The sequence below is a fragment of the Xiphophorus couchianus genome, chromosome 13 (genome assembly GCF_001444195.1).
Source record: "Xiphophorus couchianus chromosome 13, X_couchianus-1.0, whole genome shotgun sequence".
Lineage (NCBI taxonomy): Eukaryota > Metazoa > Chordata > Actinopteri > Cyprinodontiformes > Poeciliidae > Xiphophorus > Xiphophorus couchianus.
This window is the reverse complement of record NC_040240.1, coordinates 12,990,298-13,010,190: the sequence shown is the minus strand read 5'-3', so window position 1 is coordinate 13,010,190 and position 19,893 is coordinate 12,990,298. Positions and strand designations below refer to the sequence as shown.

At 36.9% G+C, this 19,893-nt stretch overlaps 1 protein-coding gene across 3 annotated transcripts in view; it reads right to left on the bottom strand.

Moving 5' to 3' along the window:
- Positions 1-19,893, bottom strand: part of atxn1a (ataxin 1a) — a 112,155-nt gene that overhangs the window by 52,320 nt on the left and 39,942 nt on the right. The window lies entirely within an intron of this gene.

Sequence of the window (19,893 nt, the reverse complement as noted above, 5' to 3'; positions counted from 1 at the left end):
TTGAATTTTGTATATTGTATATTCAGTTCTTAAAATACCTTTCTGCACTGCTATTCAAAATGCCCCTGATTCCTGTACAGAGAGGTGGAATCAGAGAGGGAGAGGAAACATGAAAATAAACAGTGAAGGTGTGGGAATTAACCCCCTAAATTTGGAGGGCTTAGAGTTCACAGCCACCTCTAAAAAGCTAAAATATGCAACTACTTGACATCCCATGTCAAGAACACCCCATCCCATAAGAACATATATAACTGTCAATTTAGTAGCTCAAATACACTTTAATATGAATTAATTGACAAAGTAAAAACTGTCATAGCACTACAAATAAGCAAATATCTACAGTCTTCCAAATAAAAAACTGCAAATAGACGATGGGTTCAAAGTACCCAATTTAAATAATTCTTGCAAATGATGGACCTAGTAACACAGAATTACAGATATATAACAAGCTTTGACCACAGGAATAATATCTATTAATTTCTATTCTATTCCATTCTCAACATATGGGAATCAAATGAGTCATTACCAAGCCTTTGGAGGATTTCAGGACATGCTGAGGAGGTTAGTTCAGCTGTGTCAGAGCAGACACACATGTAAGACCTGCAAAACATCATGTTTGTATTTTGCTCACCTCACCTGGGGTAGAGGGAAAAAGGAGTCTGGCAACTGCTGAGAACAGAAGTTTAGGTGTGTTGTAGATACAAGACAAACAATGTGAGAGAGTGATTGGAGGATTTGGAAGGCAAGTTGTCGTCCGTTGCTGTGACAGCAGATGAGACGCGAGGGAGTTGCTGTTATACCTACAGACTCTAGTTGACTCTTATCTAGCAAGTTTACTTTCATAAACCTTTTTGTATTACAACTTGCACCTCATATTCAAGCAAAACCTTACAGGTCAGGGCACTTACAGAAGTCTTGTTACAGCATAAGACATGATAAGAGGCCAGAGCCCAAAATAGATTCAGTACATGATAAATATCCATAACTTTAAAAACCTGCCCTTGAACACCGCAAAGAGGATGTTGCGAGCATTAACCTTCAGCATGCACTACAGCATGTTGCAACAGACGTAATGAGTCAGGAAGAAAGACAACATTGTTTAAAAAAGAAAAGGAAGTAGTTTTTCAGTTGCCATGTTGTCTTGATAGGGATGACTACAACACTTCTGGTCAGACAGGCTAACAAAACCTGGTTACTGAAGCATCAAAGACACCTCTACCACTTAGAAATAGTATTTCTGGTAGCAATTTTGATACTATGAAGAAAAACAAACAGACAAGACATGATATGAACTATTTAAAAGCACAGAAGTAATAAGTAGCTAAAAACGCTCAAATTAGATTTGCTTCAAAGGTTTCCAACATGCAATCTAAATTATTTTACACAACATAGATTGCATTTGATCAAATCTAGTTCAAACTCCTAACTGGATAGTTCTACATTCAAAGTTTGAGTTTTATTAAATATTTATTTTGCTTGTATTACTACAGACAAAATAGATTGGTTTTTGGTTATTTAGGTTTTTGAATGACCAGCTGTATGTTTCACAGAACAGCTGTGTGACTATGTGCACAGCTGTAAAGCTGGCAAACAGACAAATGTATTATCCGTCTCAGTGGCTGGCCAGCTTCATTAGTCTTGTGGTCTAATCAACTGGCTGGCTGGATGATACCTGACTGAAGCAGGAGGATTAAACCAAGTATTTAATGCTGTATGCAAGACAAGGACTACACAATGTTTTTACATCAATTTGGATGGAGACAACATGTTGACACCCTTCAAATGAGTCTGTGTTTGTGTGTAGTTTCTGTGAACGGGGCCCCTTGCTCCCTGCTGTTATACAATACATATTGTATAACAACTGGCAGTGAGTGGGCGGCTCCCGCCATCTGGAGAGCTGCAGCCGCGTATCCGCGCCAAATGTTACACGTCGTATATGTGTGTGCTTGCGTTTATTCGCACCCATGCTATTCAGTGTTTTTGTGTCCACCTCACGTCTACAAATAGACACAGCATCATCTGCAGTAGTTATGTTTATGTGCAGGATGAATTAACTGGATGGAATCTGAGTCCAATAGTAGACACTGTGCATGTTTGTCTATACACCATTGTCTATTTGTCACTAATGCCATAAAAGTATAATTTCAGAAGTGCACATATTAATATCTGCAAACACAGATTGTTCATTAATCCCACCTAGTCCTCGGAGAGGAATGATGCTGTCTGAACTTCAATATGTTTCTTATGACAGCATCACCATTTCTAGAACGACGCAGAGATGGCCTCAACTAAACAAACAAGGTTTCAGAACTCTTCAATCATCCTCAAATGAGCAACACCACACTTTGAGAAAAAAACGTATAGTTCACATCCGCAAACAAAGTAAATAAAAAGCTGAGAGAATCCACTCTGTCAACTCAGAGTCAGTGCCTAACTGTTGCTATGGAGAGGAAAAGCACAGCTTTCTAGTCTATTTTAAGGAAAGTGGTGTTAGTTTTTTTTTTGTTTTTTTTCCCTGTGCATATATCAGAGTCAAACAAACTGTGATAGAAAGCATTGGCACTACACTGTATAGAGGCTTTTAAAAATCAGACATTGCCTATCTGCTGCTATTGTGACACATATTGGTCCACTAAAATGGAATGAAAAACATCTGGTTGTTAATGAAAGCTGTAAAATGCCCATAAAAGGAACTAATCCTCAACAGCACAACACATGCAGCAAGTATTGACCATGTCAAGATTTTCTCTGTAAAAACAAAGCATTTCTTAAGGGGTTATTGGCATGAAATTCACAACACAAATTCCCAAATATACAGCTATTAATCCATCCCATTTTCTTCCGCTTTATCCCGGGTCAGATCGCGGGGGTAGCAGCTTCAGATACAGCTATATCAAGACAAATTAATCCATTAAATTAGTTATTTGTAATAAAGTAGAATGACAGTGGGAATGAGTGCTAAGCATGGGTAGAAAAGAAGCAGCAAAAAGGCATATGAAGTCCAAAATAGCTGAAATCTGTCACTGTTTAGCTATTATTCCTGCCCCTATCTGTGCAAAGCAATATCGACTGGTTCAGTGCAAATCGATGGCTTATGAAAAGGTTTGTTGTTACCAAGGTAGTTCTCAAGAAACATGCCATAATAGGGTAAAAGCAAAAAAGGAAGCACAGAGAAGCATTACTGAGATCACATTTTGGAGGCGACAGCCATAGACAGGTAGTGTTTGCCAAAATAGTCAAAATAACTACCTAGGAACCAAATGCCACTGTAAAGTAGGAAAATATGCAATTTGCTATAATATTGGTCAATGTTGAAACAATAATATTTGCTATAAATGAATGAATACATAAAAATGTTTAATGATTTTCTGCTTTTGATTCAATGCAAAGAGTTGCCGAGTAGTTTATCCAAGTATTTGGAGGAGGAAGTATTCATTGTTTCCATCCAACTTCACAATATCTGTAATGTAAAAGCCTCTTCTAAATGAACCTAGAACTGAATATTTTCATGCACAGAAAAGGTGAACAGATCTGCCAAGATTTAAGGACAGTTTGCATGAAAGAATAGAGAAAATCACATCTGAAGAAATGGTTGTAGATAATGTCTCCATACAATACATATTCAGAAGATTTTATCATCAGCAAATGCTTTTCTGCTTTCCTGAATCAACCCACTTCATTACACACCAATTATAGAGTAATTTCTTTGGACATCTTTGTTTGCATTCGGGTTGTTAAAGATATTGGTGTGATTTTTTTAATGACCTCAGTAGAAATATATTCACTGAGGAAAATGTTATGAACAATAATTATTTTCCCATTTGTAAAAACGTTAACAGCTTCTGCAACATACACACTATTTGAGCATTATCATGCAAAGATATGAAGACAACGTGTTATAAAATTCACAAAAATAATACGTTATCATGTATTTTTCTCCTAAGGTGAATGTGTAATGTCCCAGACAGGAAGGTGTTACATTGTCTCTGTTTTTAGTCCGTTTTCACACCCTGAGAGAACACCAGTGAAGCTATTCTCCCGAATGCTGCGACAGTCAATCCCATTTTTTTCTCAACACCTTTATTAATGTGGATAATTATTTCCTTTAGTTTGACTTTCCAATGGCTCTTTCTTTTTTCTCTTCCTTTGCAATGCAGCTTCTTTACAAATTATACCCTACATATCATAAAAGGAAATCAGCAAGCAGATCTCACAATTTAGGGTACGGTAGTTCAATCAGCTATTGCAAAGCCAGCTAGCATCTATTCTGGTTAGCAGCTTTGCCATGACAGGTGGGGTAGTGATCAAGTCACTTTAATCAATAGGTCTTTCCACATCCTGAATGAGGTTGAACTGACCCTACCAGAAGCATATCTACCTGCTCCTTTCAGTATCAAAGGTGAAAAAGATAAACATGTCCATGTCTAGTCTTATTCTCAAAAACACTCATTGTCCAATATTAACACAAAGGTGATAATTGTGACTAATGTATAAACTGTAGAATATTTTTATGTGATTTTGTAAACAAAAGCAAATTGTACATTGTCAACATTTACGGTTTGTTTTAAGCTCAACTTATACTTTTAGTGGTCTAACAATTGGATCCATTAAGAATCTTAGACAACAAATATGTTGGTACCACCCAAGTCGTGGTAGAGCACACAGGATGCCCACTGGTGTCATGACGCACTGTTTCACCCTCACTACTTCCCTTTGCTCCCCAGCCCCAAACAGGAAATAGTTTCTGCATAAACCCATGGGGATCATGTGTGTCAGAGCTCATGCAAGTTTGACAAAGTTTGGATGCCTTTGGATCTGTCTCTTTGCAGAATCACATATATACACAAACATACCAGAAAAGGTTATGGGAAAGAGCTTTTGTCTTCAATTTTAGTATATGGTAAATAAGATAAAGAGCTTGAAAAAAAGAAAGGTTACAGTACTCCATCCATCCATCCATCCATCCATCCATTTTCTGTTCACCCTTGTCCCTAATGGGGTCGGGAGGGTTGCTGGTGCCTATCTCCAGCTACGTTCCGGGCGAGAGGCGGGGTACACCCTGGACAGGTCGCCAGTCTGTCGCAGGGCAACACAGAGACATACAGGACAAACAACCATGCACACACACACTCACACCTAGGGAGAATTTAGAGAAACCAATTGACCTGACAGTCATGTTTTTGGACTATGGGAGGAAGCCGGAGTACCCGGAGAGAACCCACGCATGCACAGGGAGAACATGCAAACTCCATGCAGAAAGACCCCGGCCGGGAATCGAACCCAGGACCTTCTTGCTGCAAGGCAACAGTGCTACCAACTGCGCCACTGTGCAGCCTGTTACGTACAGTACAGTACTGTTACGTTAAATAACATACAGATTTGAACATAAAACAAACAAAAAATGTATTCAGGAGAAGAACAGTTTATAACTCAGTCTTATTGTCATAATAACAAATATGGGGCTGCTGTGGATTTGATTTAAGTTGGAGAATGAATTAGCCAATGGAAAATTACCAGGGTGGAGACTCATAAATAACCGGACCAGTAAATGTTCATATCAATACTGATGTGCATAGAGGACAGAGGAGGCAGTGTTTCAGATGCAGAGCGATAAACACTACAGTGGATACAAATACCACACCTCAGATCTATGGTAGAACAAATCACCAAGATTAAACCTGAGCATTAAGGAAAATAGGAATTTAAACCATCTTTCTTATGGACATCTTAAAAGGTTGGGTCCTCTCCGCTCTCAGACCTCCATGTAGCTCATATATGTCATACACACTAAGCTTCTAGCAATAGTACTACAAGATCCCACATGGGATCCCTTAAAAAGATTTGATAGTTTTTCAAAAAGAAGAAACAACTTCTTTAAACCCTACTATCAACAGCACTAAATAAATCCAACCAGAGTGAATTATACATATCATTAATCTCATATCTATTATAAAAGTTTAACAAGAGAATATAGTTGCATATATAGACATATAAAACACTTGACATAAAATCAATTCCCTGTGAAGATGAGCTTGTTATGAGTACACAATTCATCACCTCCCGTCATACAGTAAAAGAACCAAAAACCGATCCCACTGCCAACACTCCATCAGCTACAATCAGGAATAAGTTGGCACCAAGCACTGATGCATGACACCAAATCTATACAAACATAAAGGCCCACCCTTTCACAATCGTTCTCGATTAGGAACATTTATGTGGAAGTCTGTGACAGCCAGAGAGAGAGAAGACAAAGGGCAGAGTCATTGTCAGCGATAAGCTCTAGATGATAAATGGTAGGGTTGAAGGTGGAATAAAAGTATTTTCCCTGTTCCTGTGGGTGGTAGATGGTATACAATCCACTCTGGTTGATCTTGCTTGTGATGTGTTACAGTTGGAATTGACTATGTTAATTTTATAATCATTACTAGTCTATGTGTTTGTAGATAGAAGTAAAACAAGATTTAAAGTAACGAAATTTGATGCATTTGGATCTCTGCTTTTGCAAGGCAGGGTGGAGCTGCATAAATAAAAAGCCAGAGAGGGAGCAGGGATGACAAGCGGCAGTAAATAATGACTGTCTCAATGCACAAGAGATTTCAGACACAGTAACAGCAGGCTGTAATATGGGCCAAATCTGTCCCAAAAGACAACACGAGATTAACCAACACTCCACTTCAAATATCACACAACCACACATACTGGTCCACAAGTCAGTCTGAAAGAAATGATAAGCGATGATATGAGCGTGTCTGAGAAAGAGGAACGCAGGGAAAAAAATAGAGATCTAAAGAGGGAAAGAGGAAAAAGATGGAGCATGGAAAAGAGGACAGGCATTTCAATAATTCACAAACTCCTGCTTCATTTAGAATAGAATCAGTGCCCAAAGTGGACCCTGGCACAATCCACACAGAACGTCTCCAGTTTTATTGTGTATACAGTATGTATATTTACATTCACAGGGGCAAAACACTGTGTGCAAAACAAACGTTTGACAAATATAATGAAACTATGCAGATCCCCTGGTGCTAGTAGAGCTGAAGAAGACGGAGACAAAAGGGAAAAGGAATGAAAACGGGCTACAGTAGAATTAATGTTTAATCAATCACCATGTCTGTCCATGTTAGTTTACCAGACCGAAGTTTCTATGGCACAAACTCATATTTTTAAAATACTTCCTCCCATTCATCTTACTAGTCCCAAATTTTTCCATAAAATCTATTACAAGCAAGCAAAAATCCTTCTCTTTCACACGAAAATACTTTGAATGTTGTTTTCCTCCATTTAAAAATTAAATATAGCTAAAATCAAATACGATTAAATGAATTAATACCCAGGACAGACCACTAGGTTTCCCAAGACAGTTGTAGTTTGATCTGTATTTACTTATTTTTTGTCAGAAAGCAATCTTTCCAACACGAGAGCAGGGTTTGCCATTTTTTAAGGACTTTATTGTTGGTGTTTAGGTATTTTTAATCATTTCTTTCAATAACACAAATTACCTAGTGACATTTTAAAATTTCCTGTCAATTTTAAACATTTTGTGACTCAAAGATGGTAGGCTGCTGGTTGACTGCCCACAGCACCCCTACCACTGGGGTTAACAAATTTTCCAGGCGAAACCCTACATGAGAAATGTTGACGTTTTGTTGCACTGTACTCGTGTGCTGTAAGAGCAGTCAGTATTTCACAATTTAGAAACAAAAATAAAGTACACATGTTAGTGAGAGTGCATGTCCATGTACTTGCCAATTTCTTTGTTTTTTGGCTGATCACCCTGTGAATGTCTTAATGTCTGAATATGCACCTCATTCCTTTGTTACAAATACTAGATCCTTGGTTTTACTTAGCAAAATAAAATAAAATTCATTCTTCAGAAATTTGGGCTGGGTTGCACATTTTTAAATTTTAATAGAATTATTTAAAACATCATATTAAATTAAACAACTAAATTAATGCAATTTCTGAATTTTTTTTTTTTAAACTCTTGAGAAAAATGTAGGTTGTTTAACTGTAAGGATGATGAATGAATGCCATACAAATACATCAGAGTCTCAAAGGGAAAAAGACCAACATCCTGTAGAAGTTCAGAACCTCATCTGCACGTTTATTTATTCACTCTCGTATCATATGACCATCTGTGTGCTCTGTCCCAAGCTAAACACTTTCCAGGAATTAAGTCATCTCTTAAAAATGCAACAAAGATACTACAGTCTAAATTCTGTTACCAATAAGCTAGTATTGAGGTTAAAAGGCCAAAAAATGAAACATTTTAAAGGAAAAAAACGTATCATGTTGGTGAAGATTGTGAAGAAAATATATTTAATCACCCTGAGGGTTAGACATATTTGTGAGACAGTGGCAGAGAGAGTGTGAGTGAGTGAGTGAGTGAGTGAGTGAGTGAGTGAGTGAGTGAGTGAGTGAGTGAGTGAGTGAGTGAGTGAGTGAGTGAGTGAGTGAGTGAGTGAGCCACATGCGTGGCTATCTTTGTGGGGGCTTTCCATTGACTTCCATTCATTTCTACAGCCTAAGCCTTATCCTTATCCTAACTTTAACCATTACATACCTAACAATAAACCTAACCAAAACTCACACCTTCACACCTTAGTCCTAAATCTAACCCCCGACCCAAAAACAGCGTTTCCCCTTGTGGGAACCAAAGCCTGGTCGCCACAAGGAGCAGTGGGTCCCCACAAAGTATGTGTCAGGAAAAATGATCCCCACAAGGTATTACAAACAAACTCGCTCGTGTGCGTGTGTGTGTGGTGACCTGCAGCAACAGGCATGTCGGTTATGTAATCCTGACTGTCAAAGACATTCACACTCATAGATCGACGGATCCACACAAGCACACTGGGGTCCCTCCTCCTAACCTAGAAATATTTCATTTGAGCAGACAAGAAACTATTGATTGCAGTGTCACCATATCCAGGTAAATAATCTCAGTCCGTAATGTTGAAGCTGAAGCAATTCACTCAAACCTCAGTTTAGATTAAAACACAGACTCTTCTGAAGTCATTAGGCTCACTGAACTGTACAGCAGGCTCCCCATCTGAAGCTATTACACTGCTGCATTAAGTAGCATCAGCATTCAGTATAGTTGCAAACAGCTGTATTACACAAATTCTGTGATAAAATGTCTCTGTTCTGTAGTCCACGACAGAAATTTTATTTGAAAAAGAATAACGAAAAATTCACAGCAAGTATCATTTACCTTTAGTTCTCATATGTAGTCAAATAATTTTTTCTGACAGTGAACTACAACTGAAATGTCATTTCACAAATCAGATGGAGGTAAGGTTGGCTTTAAATTAAACAGATGTGAACCATAGGAGGTTCAGTTTAAACTACGTAATCATCATGAAAAGTACACTGCAACATACTATACTGCAACAGATGGCTCAGAATCGAGGAAAGCCAGATGGTAAAATTAAAGGAGAGTTTTATTGCAAGTTGATCAACAGAAGACATGGGTAGCATAAACTAAAACAGCAGGAAAGCAAAACCCTGTTATAATCCAGAACTCCAAGAAGTAGAAAGTAGCTGGAAAAAAGGAAATACTGATATGAAGGCAACACTAAAACAGAAAACCAACCAAACTGATTCCATGTACTAAACCTTAAATGTTTAAACCCTGTTTTGAAGTACATTTACTGATTATTAGCAGTACTAGTGCAACTACTACCAAGAGTGGAGGAACAGTAGGCTTAATCTAAATTCACATAGTATATAACAGCTTCTTAATACAAATTAGCATCATGCATCATTTTAATGTCCAAACATTAATATTTTGGTAATATATTAATTAAGATGTGTCCATTTAGCTACACTGAGTAAATAAAATTACAGAACTTTATGCACCAACATTATTTTAATCCAAGACACAACGTTTTTAATAGTAACAATTTTAAAACTACAATTTTTAGTCATGCTATTTTTTGCTAGCTGAGTTGAGCTGCTGCTGTGCACTGCCTGTTAGCAGGCCAAAAGATGGCTCCTACACTTTTTCAACAATTTCAAGAAAGACAAATTTCCAAAATAGATTTCTATTAATTTTTTTTAATTATTATGTCTTACAATTAATGTCTTTGCATGTGTGTTAGGACCCTGACTGCAGCCAGGCTACCTGAGCAGATCTTCCGACAAATTAAAAAGCTAATTGAGAGCTCAATGGGAAAAGGCATGATATTCAGAGCACTTTTACAAGGTTTTCTCTGCTTTACTCTCAGAAAACATGTTGGGGAAAAAAAAACAAAAAACAAGAATGTAAAAGTTTTGATCACCATCAAGGGAAATGTCAAGCCAGTTCAAACACCAGGTGAAAGTGTGGGGATAGGGTAGGTTTTATTTAATGAACTGTGCTTCTGAGTTGTTTTTAGAAGGCTTACTAAATGGCAAACACAAAAAAAGAAAAAAGAAAAAAAAAACTGTTACGCAAAGAGAAGGACATGTACCTTCTTGTCTTTATTTACTAGAAATTTCAGTGTTATGCAGACAAAGTTCAATAACACCTTCATTTGTTTACATTTGGTATAGAAGTATGGCAGCTAATTTCAAAAACTGCATCATAAAGCAATGTCTTAATATCTGATTCAATACTCACAGTAAAGGAAAACCTGTAGACAATCATCATCGGTCTCTTCAAAAGTATTGAGTAAATGAAGATACATCTAAGTTCCCTTCCAATTGCCACTTTTTTTGGTGTAAATATCAGCACACAGTACAAGAGTAATGATTTGTTTACTCAGGCAACATGAATTCCCAAGGAAAACTCATATTTACCAGAAGCCCTTGCTTCCCTTTATGTTGTTAACAAGAAATTGTTATACAACATAAAGCAGATCTTGCAATAATAAAATGTTTGGTATTATAAATGTGAAGAGAATCAAATGTGCTACTTCTTAAAGACAAAATATATATATATATTTTTATATGTATAGAAAAAATATCAGTTAGAGGAACAGAACAACACCCACCTCTAAGTTTTTTTGGTTCAAAATTATGTTTACTGATGGCAGAAATTTGGAAGCCTCGATCATATTATTTTCAGATCTGTAGCGTTAGCTTAAATAAAAATGTACCTAAAACAAAAATCTAATAGTGTTTATGTTGGTTGTCTGTGGACAAAATCACACTGGAGATAGTCTCTGTGAAGACAGCCTGAGCTTCCAAGGAAGGAGTTATTTATTGTGAAAGGACTTCTTACCGGTTTAATATACAGTAGTCAGCATTTTATTTCAGTAATCTCCCAGTTTAATCTCCACTTTAGCTCATATATTTTCTGCTTAACTGAAATGATAAAACTGGAGCAGTTGGTAATTTGGTTTGCAAGCAAGTCTTGTACACTGGCCAAACATCACAGACTTTTTCAGATTTCAAATCTATCATTCCAATCACCAAACTTTGTGAAAATATTAACATCATGAATTAAGTGGGAGTGCAATTGGGAAAAAAGTAGAAAGAAAGAGCCTTAAAGATCTTAGCAACTTCAAAGGGATTTAAAACATTAATGTTTAAAGTTTTACAAAAACTTTTATGTTCCAAGAAACTGAACTGTATTTTCATAGATTTTCATCTCAGAAACCTAAAACTACTTAAAATGCATGTGAGTAAAACAAGCACAAAGCAGCATGATAAGAAGCCAAAAATTGCAAGAGCCATGATGTTACATTTGAAAAAGGGATCAAAGCATAATACATAAAAAAATGCAGTGATAGAAAAGTAGGCAGCTGAAATTCATATTCAAAAAGTTGATATTTCTCAGTGTGAAACAGGAAGTTGGACATGTTGTCTAAAAGCAGCAGCCTGGAGACTTAACAAACCAGCAACCCTATGAGTCATTTTAAAACACTCTGTGGTGAGTGTTCTTGTAAAAAGAATAAAAAAATAAATAATAATAATAATTCAAAGCACTAAAATTCTGGCAGCTTTTAACACCTGTTACTCTGATGTCTATAGATCTCAACCCTACCATTTTTCCAAACCTCTGCATTACCTGCCTACTTAAAAATAGGGATCCATGTGTAGGTGTGTGCCACTTTTCTCCACCTAATTATTGTGAGGCTAATGAAGCATATGTCATGGAGAGAATGGAAGTTAAAATATTCATGTGGCAGCTGCAGTCCAATTTTCTGTCCTGCTTTTGGTTCAGACAAAAACAAAATAAAAAATGAGTCAATATGGATAATCAGCCAAAAGGAATATTTGGATGGAGAATTCATTGATTTTTTCCAAAATATAAAAATCAACAGATGTTTTATACTAGGAGATAAAAAGAAAGAAATTTGATTCTCTTGCATCATAAACTTTATGCTAACAAACACTTGTCACCACCTTAGTTGCCCAGCTGTTGCTCATGCTTAGGTCTATAGTAGCTAAGATATAAATTGCATACAAGGCTCCAATTTGTTCCTGGGGCGAAAGGTTTTTCCAGTGGAGAAGCTGTTTTTGTTGACGTTGACAGAGCATACTCACTTTCCCTACATCGATGATCTGTCTTTGTAGTAAAAGTGCTCTTCTGTATTACCAATAAGTATGGACAGATCCATTTCACATATTCATATTAGTAATGACTTCTCTGTCAATAAGTCTATTTTCTGTTTACAACTATGTGGAGTTACATATTTCAAGACACTGAAAATTTAGATGCTATGTGATCTTCCATTAAAAAAAACGTTTTCCTTTTTAAAGGGTAAAACTCCAACGGTCAGTTTTGTATCAGTTTTACACTTATAAATTCTGAAAGCAATAGGTAGTCTAACTTTGATTTATTTCTGTTTCACATTTTAAGATTTTCATTCTTTCTGTTGCTAAAATATGGTGACAAGTGGTCTTTAAGTTTGACACAGTACTGATGCTCCCTCTTTCATTGTCTGTTTCAAGATTTGTGGCAGTTTCTGGTTTCTGTAGAGCATGGAGTGACTTGCAATAAGTTAGGAAATGTAACTGAAATAAAATATAGTTTCACTGCTGAAAATAACAGTCAGATAGTGGAGATAAGTGGCTATTGGGCACCTTCTTGTTGTACAACATTTCCAAGGCCTGTACAGTCAGAGAAGGAGCCTCAAAGCATCACCGGATGTAATTTATACAAGTGGCACAGATTTGCACCACAAAGTAAAATCAACAGACCAGGTATTAAAGAGGCTCCAGGAAATGCAGTTCTGATGAGAAATGCATGTAGTGATGCTCCCAACTACTAAAAGTGGGAAGAAACAAGATAAAGAAAACATTAGGCCAAAGTGAAACATCAGAAGCACAAGAGGCATGCGGATATAACATCAAAATGAAAGAGAGGAAGTGAAGATAGGGTTGCCAAAGAGGGAAAAAACTACATAAAGGTAACAGCTCAAAGGAAGAGTAAGCCACATGAAGACTGACGCATGATGAGAACAGGAAAGGTAGGAGAGAGTGGGTGTTCAGAGAGATGACACTTCATCATACGAACTAGTTGTAAAATGCAATAAACTCTCTGTAGGTCTCAGCATAAGGACTTCCCAGGCAACACGAAAGGCCATGGTCATTCATCTCACTAAAAGCTGAAGCTGCTGAATGGAGCTCAAGTGGTGAAAAGTGTTTGTCACAATAAACTGTTGATTACTTGAGAACCCCCCCTCACCATAAAGATAAAATACTGATGCATTATTTAATTAAGCAGCTATCTGCTCTTTTTTTTTCAATTGCTTTGTGTCATTAAAAGGGTGCTCTAAGACCAAAAGTGTTCAGAGAAATCCAATTTAAGGGCAGCAAAAAATTAGTAACTCCTTGATCATGTAAAAGACATTTGTGTTTTATGGAAATTATCTAACATGGACAATTTCTCAGTCCTGCCTTCAGGTGATTACCTTCCTATGAAGTGATCGCTCATGCCAGTTTGCACCCACCTGTACCCTCCTTTTTCTATCATCACTCTTCTCAATTGCATCTAGCTCTCACAGTGCACTTACTGTATACTGATGTGATTGTATTAAGCTGCAGAGAGAAGACAGCCCTCGTGGCCAAGATGATGTACAGAACAGAATGTGCAGAACAGAGACGCGAAGGAGAGCAAGTAGGAGTTGGAGTGAGAGGGGAGGCATCCATTATTGTAATCCTAATGCCTTGCCTGAAAAGGTGGCACTTAAAGTTAAGGAGAGAAGACAGACGGATGGAAGAGGGAGTGAGAAGAGAAAATGAGCGGAGGCTGTTTTTAAATCCAAAGCGCAACTTAATTTTTCAAGCATTATTGTTCTCTGGTAGAGCACCTGCACAATAACCAAAGACATTTCAGAGGTACATTAGCGTCCCTGTAGTGCATTTGTAATATTCTCTAGATATCCCAAGACGTGCGTTTCAGATGGTACCAATTAGCGAGACCAGTCAAGCTCGACAGCAATCACAGCTTTTAACATTATTTATCTCTCACATTTAGAAACACGCAGCATATGAATCAGGGGTGCTAATTTCACAAACAGCTTTCAACAAACGCAGTTTGTTTTTGTCATGCAGTGAATACAATAAACCCACTATAACAGAAGCAATATGTTGCTGTAGTCTATGCAAACAATGAGGGTTATCTTTCAAAAGTGGAGGCGGAGGACAGGGAATACCCTAAAGGAATAGCATCTAATGCAGTCAGACTGCTCTGGCCAATTAGTCAGGACTAGCATAGCCAGGGATGATGTCAGCCATCATTACTCACTGCTTAATGTTATAAAGCAGGAGAGAAACAAGAGAAAACAAAGAGGAATGCAGCAGAAGTTAGGTTGTATGTAATGATAGGAAGCCAAAGGAAGTAGAGAAGGTTTGCGCTAATAATAGACATTTTATTAGTAATTTCCCTAAGCAATTTATCCATTCCTAAATGCAAATGTTAGAATAAATCCAAAGCTCTCTGGATGGAGATCATCTGTTTACATCATTTTTCAAGTCTTCCCTCTGATTTTCCAATTAGTACGAGTCTCAGTCTAAACTCTTCTGCAGCCTCTAAAGCAAAGTTCACACTGTGTGATTATTGGCCGTCTTAGCCAAAATCTTTGACTGTAAAACGATTCTGAAAAAAATCTAGGGTGTCGAGTTTGGATTGCTGGTCAGTGATCATTCAGTTTGACAAATGCACTGAAAGACCAAAGACAACCTATGGGAAATACTAAGATGTGTCAGATATTTTCTGCCATCATTTTGTTCTCTTCGCCCGTTCACAAGAGCTACCACAACTGTCTCCTCCTTTTCGTTTCAGACTCTAATAATTACACTCATTACTTCTCGTCCATTTATTGTTGGACAGATGTCTCTTGTACTGTAGCGACATGTTCTGCTGTGTTACATCTAGCACTGTGCAGTTTGTTATTAAGATTTCACAATGTTGAGCTTGCACAGTGTGACAAGATCAGGTCCTATATGATTTTGGAAATTGCATGATGTGTGCCAGGCTTCCCAGGATTCCACTGCACAAAACTGAAACTAACATTTTTCATTATGAGTATGGTGTAGTCAGGGCAAGACTGTCAAAATAATCAACATCTCAACATAATGAACAAAATTTAACAAGCAGGGAGAAATTACCTTTTTCCTGACAGCCCAGATTTCATAACCTCAATTGTGCTTCTTAGTTCCAAAATATCACTGACTTAAGAAGTTCATATTTCAAAATCCTCACTGTTTCCTGCTACTTCTAAGGACGAGTGACAAGGACAATGAGTAACTGTTTCATTCATTCTTCTCCTCTACCCTTCATTTATCTCTGTCCACTCCTTTTCTCTTCACAACCAGAAGAGCGATTGAACTCTCAGACACCAGATAAGGTAATTAACAAACTCTACAGTGTGCAGAGTCAGCCCAAGTGTGTTTGTGCCAGACAGCAGCATTTCAAAGAGCTGTGGTGTGACAATTAATGAGGAAAATGAAGCATTCAATTTTGTCTTTATTAAATTATCTCATCAATCACAAAATTATTGCCAAAAAAATAACTAGGAAACATGTTTATTCGGCTTAATAGAAAGTATTAACTTTAGCAAGTATTTCCTCAAACATTAGGAAAATAGCTCTATTTAAGAACTCCGACATGAGAATAGTGTAATTTTTAAGTTTGTTGCACTCGACTCTGAACTAACTGACCTTATAAAAATGATCAAACAATCAAAGTATTCAGCAAAAACAAGGGGACAGTCAGATCAGATCTAGACAATGTTTGCATGATCCTAATAACATTCCTTTAAGCTCTGTTGGTCATTGGAAATCTTGGATTTAAAAATGTTGGCAGCCTTTTGAAAATCTGTGAGTTCAGGTAAGGATCTATATTCTCCCAAGATCACATATAGGAATGGGTGTTTTGATAATGCTAATCATGGTAGCTGTGCTGATTATTGTTTTATAAGATGCTGAAGACAGTTTAAAATGGTCAATTATCTGAGTCGGCAAAAATTCAGGTCAAACCTTTATAAAACATGGACACTGGAAGATGGAATTTCAAATTCTAATATATTCATCCTTAGGTCAGCCAAAGTATTAATGTTTCTTGATCTTTTGGAAACTGAAGTGAATCTGAAGGGGTATCTTGGTTAAAAATACTCTGTATCTGTGCTTTTTTTCTCTCCCTTCAGTTACTGTTGCACCCTTTGATAAAGCATTGTGCATAACAATGTGGTAACATTTTGGAAATGGTCAACTTTACCTTTGGCCGGTTGCAAGTATCTAAACTAATATCTCTATGAACGACGGTGATATTTGAGCTAAAAGCAAATGTACACTCTCTGTAATTCCACGTTCCTTTGTCTCGGCATCATGTGTAAATGAATGTGTGTGTTTTCCTTCTTGCCCTCCAAACACAGTTTAATCCTACTACGAGAGAGCAGAGGCCCAGATCAAATAAAGCCAAGTAAAGCTATTACAAGAAAACAGAGAAGGGAAACTCCACGCGCTCACACACTGAGACTATTTTCCCCAATTGTTTTAACCCCTCAAAGCAGCAATGTGCCCCAAATGTAACTAGATCCTATGTAGAAGCAATAAAATGTGTTAAGTACAAGGCTTTATGTTAATTATTTGGTGATAAGCATTGCATACCCAATGCTTTCTTAAAATACTCTTAGCAATAAACTTGCTAAACTTGTTAAATCACAAATTTAACTGATGTCAATAAAAACTGGAATAATGAATATTTATCTATGAACTAAACAACCTAGGATTGGTGAATACTTGAAGGCATCAGAGATGCTTTTTTTAACAGAAAGCAGCTCTCAGTTAATTAGTAATTTGACATCTTTGGCATCACAGTGAGCCACCACTGCAGGCTACATTGAAATGGATGAGAGGATATTTCAGTAACAAATGAAAAAAAAAATCTATCCCTGAGAGTTAATTGAATTTGTAAAGCACTGTCAGGATTTCCCTGCAAGGTTTACTCTTCCTCTTGGCATAAAAACTATCTCTCGTATCCTAATCACTGATAAAGAAATCAAAGCCATGCAGAGTTTTTCTCTCTTTTTTTGCAAACAAGCTGTCAGGAAGTAATTTTAACATCTGAATTTAAATTTACAGCCAGTAATGGTTGAAAGTGTGTCACTGGGATGCTTTCAGTAAAAAGTGTGCATATCTTTATGTTTGATCTGAGCTGTGCAGTCACATCTAAGTAGACTGGGGAGACAGACACAACCTGGAATTAACAAGAGGAGACATAGATTTTTTTTTAATATATATAATTATTTAACCTGTTGTCAAGGTCTATAATTTGTATAGATTTGTTCATGATAATATTTTTTGCAAAAATAAATCTTTTATCTAGGTGCTTTAAAGGAGATTGTAATAAACACTGCCAAGGATATTATAATGCATTACTATGGCTGTCTATTTCAGTGGTATCATCCTTGAATTTTGAGTCTTTCTTTATCAGGTAAATATGATGTAATTTATGACGTTTGGCATAAACACCAATGATCTAACATCTCAACTGGAAAACTATTTTTGACCAGGTAAGAGAGGCATGTTGACGGTTGAACCCTTTTCATAACTGAGCACAGACCTAGTTCAGACCAGAAAATATCAAACAATTTGACCATAATCTGACAATCTAAATAGAACCTTGGAAATTACACTTAAAAAATGTTTTAAATGAATATCATGCCACTGATAAATGATGACAACTGAACTAACTTTACCATGAAAAAAGCACCACATTTGAACAGACCTTTCCAGGGAAGTGACAAATGTTATAAATGTTGTTAGGAGATTGCACTCCATTAATGTAAGACATTAGGCTTTCTAGTTCACCCATTAGTGTATGTAAATCTAACAGGTATTAAATTAAAGGGGAAATATTAAGTCTTGCAAAATGTTAGGCAAGCGCATTTTAATGAGTCCTCACTGGATCGTAGCAGTTTCATAGGCACTAACAAGGGACTAGCATTCCTTTTTCTTTTCAAAAATATTCCCTTCTTTTTCAGTTTAGGTTGCTCTCAAATTATCCTGAAGCTTGTCAAGTGCAGGTTAAGTCTCAAATTATTTCATAAAAGTTGTATGCCAATAAATGTGATCAGTGTTGGATTAGGGCATATTCCTTCTGAAAAACGACACAGACATCAGAATATAAAATTGTTATAGGGTACAACAGCACAACTTGAGAAATCACATCTCCAACATTTGCACAGATATTTGAGTTGAGTAGTTCTGGTTGGATTTTTCTGTTACTTTGCAGCAGATTGCTCACTGCAAGGTCCGTGTTTTTGAGCATAGTGTGAGCAGCATGTCTGAAGTGGCAGCAGCTCCACTGCTCCATCTGTGTCTACACAGGCGGTGTTCAGATTTGGTATCAATCTGGAGGGTACCTGCATTTTAAAAGCACACAATTTGCAAAAAGAAAATATTCATTTCATGCTGTATAATTTCTTAGAGGACAAAGCATACTGATCAACAAATAAAATAGCAATTCATTTCAATAGATTTAAGCTTCAGATTATAGTTCTGGCTTGATGTTTTCGGCTTGATGTAAACTGGGCAAACTGCTCTCGAAGCCATGAATTGATGACGCCGATGTCAGTGTCACTGACTGAGCTTTTAGACTGCCATCCCTGCATCAGCTCATTTCTGATGGGTTTTCTGCTTAGAGAAAAGCAACTGTCAACTGAATAAAAAGCCAGCAAAAAGAATAAATCATAAGGGAGAAAAATGTCTAATTTGCACCCAACAGAGATAATTGCTGAAGAAAGACTGTGTATCGCTGAGGCTCACCTTACAAAATGTAGCTTTATCTTCTCCTTTGTCTTATCGGCATCTAACATTTCCGCTTATGCTTTCTGTATGCAGATTTGTCCAATTACTTTTCATCTCCTTTTTTGTATTTCTGCAGATATTTTAATAAATTAATTAGTCTGTACTTCAAAACATATTTGTAGAATTATGCAGCAAGTCCCCTGGCACGCTGAAGTGGCTTAGAGCTAAATTTTGTGATGTCGTTGGGGAGCGTCCTTATATATCACTGGTGGCTTATAAACAAAAAAGGCATATAATTGAATATTTGGTTGTTAAAGTTGAACATATGAATATATATTGAATTTATATTAATAAGTTGAAAGAAATAGTGCATACACATATGTTACTGTCACGAACAGTGTTGTGCATGAATGCTCTCAGAAGTGGTACTACCTTTTAGCATACACTTTTAACCCTGCTTTTTTGGAAGTCAAACTTAGACTGAGCAGAGTTCTTCTTGGACACAATGAACTGCAGATATGTCCTGACATGTGAAAAATATTAGGTGCATCAATGTAGAAGAGACAGTCATTTTCCTGTGAAGACCGCAGTGTGTGACCGCTGTGTGTGTGCATGGATTTAGGCAGTTGCACCCATGTGTCAATCGTTGGGGAAAACCGAAAGCTCCTTCATTAACATCATAATTTATAAGTCATGCAGAGTTTTTAT